General features: G+C 29.9%; 1 long non-coding RNA gene across 1 annotated transcript; it reads right to left on the reverse strand.

Moving 5' to 3' along the window:
- Nucleotides 1–4,202: 4,202 nt before the first annotated feature.
- On the reverse strand, nt 4,203–6,072 carry LOC128194123 (uncharacterized). Its single transcript, XR_008245445.1, has 3 exons — nt 5,989–6,072; nt 5,763–5,830; nt 4,203–4,326 (listed from the first exon to the last, which is right to left on the reverse strand). It is a non-coding gene; the product is annotated as an uncharacterized LOC128194123 (long non-coding RNA).
- Nucleotides 6,073–6,357: the final 285 nt, after the last annotated feature.

Consider the following 6,357-nt stretch of genomic DNA (forward strand, 5'->3'; position numbering starts at 1 on the left):
AAGACCCAAGCAGAGAACAACATTTTACTGTTGCCAGGATGATTAGGATTTTGATGGAAGAATAAGACAAATCAATGGAACTAGAAATTTTGATACTGAATCGAAAATAGTTAAGTTGAATAGAAAGTTACCATTGTTTTACGATGAAAGCAAAGAATTGGTCACATGGAGATATCTCAACCTTACATGCTGAAACACACAAAAACTAGGCGAGAGGAGCAAACTAAAAACGATAAAACACAAAAAAATTGAAAAAGTGGGAAAGGCAAAAGTAAATTGAGAGATCTTTCTTGAACTTTACTACAATTAGAAAAGAAAATTCCTAATGCTTTTTAATTTTAGCTTTATAAAAATATTAAATTTGATTGTTCCTTGATTTTTTTTTGTTTGATAATGAATGATGGTGTCACATTCCATTTAATAATATAAAATTATTAAATAAAACATTATAGATATGATAATTAATAAGTAGAAAAGACTAACATGTAACTACTGTATTACAACATCAATACAACTATGTATTGCATAGTCATATTACTAAACTAACATAACTAATTTGTCAAAGGAATGAAGTTATACAAAACAAAATTATCCTAAAATTATGTTGTTGCATCACCATCATTCTGTATTGGATCAACTGTGACATCTTTATCTATTCATACCATTAAGGTGATTATTGCAAAACAAAGAGAACACACATACAAAATAAACACAGAAGAAATGGTAAGCTAATATGCAAAAATAAAAATCATAGGACAAGTATAGAGATATTATCACATGTAAATCATACATAATCATGAACATATCACATACAAAAGAATCATGTAAGACTCGACGATCTATATATGTGTATTGATATCAAACTCTGACGAGTTATGCACTTGTGGTGATCTCTATTATTTTGTAAAGTCATTATCAATGAGTTTCACCCTACCACACAAGGTTAATCCGTTAATATCTTTAACCAAGGTAAAACTCGTAGACTAAGACCTCTTGCTCCTCTCACCACATACTCAACCCTTCTCTACTTGATATTGGATGATTATTAAAGCGATATGATAACTCTCAATACAAAATCCATATATCAATACACACACTATTTTAACCACTACTAATCCTCCTTAGATTAGTATCAACCATTCTAATATTACATTATAAACCAACAATCATTTTAACATCCAAAAAATCACACACATTAAAGATACCATAAGAGACATATGAAAATTGAGTTAAACTCTAATACTTTCGCTTAACAAGAATATCTACTCGTTCAACATGTAGTGCTTGAAAGCACACTCACCCAACCATAATATCACTAGAACTTAAGTATTTAACTTCTCACAAAAGTTGTCAAGCAAGATTTGTCTCACCCAGTTACTGCAAACTCAATGAGTTTGACTTTGGTTGTGCCTAGCAAGATTATTCTCGTCCAACGACCACTAAATCAATAACTCTCTAACTTTAACCTCGCTCAACGAGTCTATTCTTGCCCAATCACTATCAAGTGAGTGAGCTAACTTTGGTTGTGTCCAACAATGAGATATTCTTGTCCAATGACCATCAAGTTAGTAGTTCTCTAACTTTAACCACGTCCAATAAGTATATTTTCATCTTGGGAGTCTGCATAATTTTACAAAACATAATTTTGCATATTTATGTCGTTCTAGCCCTACAAATTAGTCTCACAACAACCACAAATGTCAAAACATACCAACTATCATATTATACACAACTCAATAACTCAATTCTTCTCAATTGCAATATCAATCATAAAACATACCAAATTTCAAAATAGAATTCATGTGAGCCAAATTGAATCCTAACTCAACTCCATACATCATATTTCATCATACATCTTAATCACACAAACTAAATATCATACAAGCATGCAATTAGCAATTACAAGTTATCTATCAGTTAAAAGCAGCACAATTAACTACCTTTACGTGAAAGATAGACTAAACTGCTCAAGAATTTTGTAAACACCTCCAAAAGTACATAAAGGTCTATCTACCCCTATGAACAACACAAAACGATCATGACATATCATTTTGACCATTGATCAATAAAAACTCTTATAGAAGACTCAAACACTACATGCGAACCAATATGGTCCAATACACACAAAGGACATACCAACCAAGAAAAAGGACCGAAAACCAAGTTACTTTATTTGAGAAATTGATCAAATAGAAATGGAAAGCTTACCTCAAGGATCACCCTAACGATCTCCGATCTTCAAATAAATGATCTGTGAGAAAATATAGAAAGAGTTGAGAGAACTCTAGAAGGAAAATTATTTAAAGAAATGATATACTTTTAAAATTATGAAATCCGTTTATAAAATTTTTATTTATACTTTAAATTTTTATTATTAAAATAATCGAGTTTCATTATTTTAAACCAATGTAAATTCTAAAGAAAACTTGATTTTCTAAATGGTAACATATTGTTAAAATGAATAAACTTAAGATTTTGGTGAATGGAGAAGAGAAATGGTAAATGATTAGCTGAAAATTAAAGAACCAACTATTAGGTAAAAAAATCAAATTAGATGTCTTTAAAAAATTAATAAACTATTGATGTTTTTAAAAACTTAAAAATTAAATTTGATATTTTAAAAATATTATATTGAAAAGACTAGTAATTTTTTTTTAAATTCGAATAAAATTAAAAATTAAGTCATTAAAAAAATTCGTAATCGAATTCTTCGGACCAGAAGACTGGGACTGAGCTAGCTTAGCAAACAGGGTAAATATTTGCTCTCTTTCAAACGGTGTAATAAAAATAAAAAATATTAAAATAAAGTAAGCTTTTGTTACTGTTAACATAAAGTAACAGAAATTATAATTTTTTAAGGGTTAAAAATAAGAAAGAAAACAAACCACTAATTAAATTTAGTTTCTTTGGTAGTGTTGGGAATCTAGGAAGATATGTAACCAAAAAAGCTCTTCCAAACCGTGATAGGACTTACAATGAACAACACAATACTAGTTATTATTTTTTAACCAAACATTTCCCATAACTGTGTTGAGTTGAATTCTTAAAAGAGACATATAGAAGTGTCCAGAAATGTTGATATGCTTGGATTTGGGAATCTAAGAAGACAAAGTGACAAATAAGCACTTCCAAACCATGATGGGAGTTACAATGGCAGCATAATACTATATAATGAAAAATATTGGAGACAAATAATCATGGTTGGACTATGTACAGAATAGGATAATATATGTAGATAGGGACATTACAAGAAAAAACAAATACTAAGAGGTTTGTTAAAAATATTGTTTTTTTAAGATAAGAAAGCTAAAAACAGAGTTATGTTTATTATATTAAAAATTTTCTTTAAGTAAAACTAACCCAAATGAATTGGTCAGTTATTAATAAATGAAGTTAATGTTTTAATAGGAGAGCAAAATTTTAAAATGATATCACAAATAAAAAAAAACAATTTTTAATCTATAATCTAGTTAATGCTATTCATTATAAAACTGAAATTAAAAGTTAACACTAAAAAAATCAATGAAATATCAATATTTAATACTATATGAAACCAAAATTTTAACGTTATACAGTAATTAAGAATTTCTGTTATTTTATAATTGTTTTTTATCATATAACAAATTATCTCAAATTACTTTGAACAAATCCATCAAATATAATCATTATTTTGTGTATAAGTAATTTTCATATATAATCTTTTATATTCTCAAACTCATTATTTTAATACAATGTTAAAAAATAAATTTTAATTCTAACTTAATTTTACAAAACCGTAATATTTGTATTTATTTGTATATTTTAAAATCATTTTATCTTTGATCAATATATAATCTAAAAAAAATTATTAAATAAAAAGTAAAATCTATCCAAATATGTGTTTTCAATAAACTTTAGCTAATAGGAAATCACACACGTATATTTTGTAACGAAATTCATATTTGAATTCACTAAATTTAAGTAAATGAAGAATAAGAAAGACTTAAAAATGTGAGATATGTAATGTGAAAGAAGACATATAACAAAGATTAAAAAATATGTTAAAATTAGTTGTTGTTTAACATCCCAAAAATATAGTATAACTATATAATAGAGTCATCACAGAGAATGATACAATAGATCAGTTATTTACTAAGTAATAAAGTATTAACATTACAGTTATCCTAAAATAACTATAAAATTAAAACTTTACAGAATTTAGCCTAAGAAACAAAACTATAAACACAACCGATCGGTCCAAACAAAATCTCCACGTGATCGATCGATCCTAGTCTAAACAGCTGGGTCCTCTCCGTCCAACGCTTGCTCCATCGAAACCTCACAATTCTATGCTCACATCCATCAGATGATCATTACACAAAAGAAATGTCGAATGGACAACATTACAAAACAGAAAAGAAGGGTAAGCTAATGTAATTTAATAGTCATGTGAACATACAATCCAAACACACCTAACAGATAAAATAATTAAACACAAGTATAGAAAAACATGTAACACATATTAACCGACCACTTTAACCGACCGTCCGGACTAGTATGAATATGTAGCTTTGGCCGTTCGTGCACTCGTGGGTGTAGTAATTGGAAACCCATCAGTTGCCACATGAGGTTAACCCGTTATCACTCACCATAGGACCCCCCTCGGCTAGGGTCTCCTGCTATTCTCACGACATGACTTACCCATCTCTACTTGAGACTTGGTAATCATTAGAATGTCAGGATGAACGCCGTAGATTTCGCTATCCATATTCATACTATACCACCACCTTGCTTAACCGGTCACTAAGACATTCCTCCTTGGAATTCTCTTTCATACCAGTTGAAATATCATACTTTATTTGAATATTAATACAAATTTCTCATACAAAATATATCAATACAACTCTAATAATCAATCCGAACCAAACAATGAAATCAACAGTTAAAGACCGAATAACATTTCATAGAGCAAAACCAAACAAACAACACAAACTCTAACGACCGAACGGGAAAACTTAACATAACCAATGCATAAGACCGAACGATAAAACACTCACAACACTTCATCATGATTGAAACGATCCTTTAACGAGCAATGCTCGAACAAGCGCCTAAAGCACTTGAAGGGCCGAACTCTAGCTAAACCAAATACTAGTACGAAACCGAACGTTGTAACTAAACTGAATAATACTAAAATCGAACGTTAAAATAACAGTGAACCCTACTCAGACCGAACACTAATACAACATCAAGTACTTCTTAGACCGAACACGAATACTAGACCGAACACTACTAAAACCGAACGAGAATACAAAACCTAACACTTATAAGAAACCTAGCACTACTAAATTTAACGATAATACAGAACCGAGTACGACCATTAACGAACGCTAATATCAAACCGAATACTGCCAATACTGAAACTGAACGTCAGCACGAAACCGAGCAACCCTAAGATCGAATACTACTACGAAACTGAATACCACCTAACGAGTAACTGAACCTGACCGAACGGTCAACAACGAATGCTCGATTTTCTACATAATTCTGCAGAACTTCTGCATAATGAAATACACACTAGAATTTACCAAAACTGAATATTTTTCTTAACCCAGAATTCACTCCAAAGTATGTATAATCTACAACTCAACAATCATAGCATTTAACATGTCAAACAACCAAAGTCGAACACCCAAACATTCAATTTCACCCACATGCAAAACCACCAAACAACGTTTTCATACATCATCAACAAAACAATTAAATTAACTAGCTTCACTTACCTCTTAACCAAATCAAACAACTTCTACCCTTCCAGAAATCTGATCATTTCCAGAAAATCCTAAGAACACTTTTAAGTCATTGATTGGTGAAAAGAAACCAACCAAAGTACCAAAAAGAAAGTTAGAAAGAGAAAGAGAAGACTGATGAACACATGCAAACAACAAGGTTTACTTGCATGTGCCAGAAATTCCAGAAATTCACAAGAATTATAGGAACGAAACTTACCAGCTCTAATCACTACACCGATCAGTGAAACAAAAAGCTCTTGTCTTCCATATTACTTATGCACAGTCTAATCTTTAAACAGATGAAGTGAGACTAAAGAACTTTAGAGAGAAGAAGGAGAAAAGAAGAGAGTAAAAGTTTTGGAAAGATAGATGTATTAGAGAAAAGAAACGAAACTTTTGAAAATTTCATCCTCTGCTGGCTTCTCCACTAACTTGGTTCTCACACCTTTCATTTGAGAATGGAAGCACAAGGTTAATAATTTCAACAATATTGTCTCAAATATTTATATATACAACATTTTTTTAAAGAATTTTGATTTATTTTACATAATAGTTTTTTTTTATATATAAAAAATATACTAAATAA

Source organism: Vigna angularis, chromosome 9 (genome assembly GCF_016808095.1).
Source record: "Vigna angularis cultivar LongXiaoDou No.4 chromosome 9, ASM1680809v1, whole genome shotgun sequence".
Classification (NCBI taxonomy): Eukaryota; Viridiplantae; Streptophyta; class Magnoliopsida; order Fabales; family Fabaceae; genus Vigna; species Vigna angularis.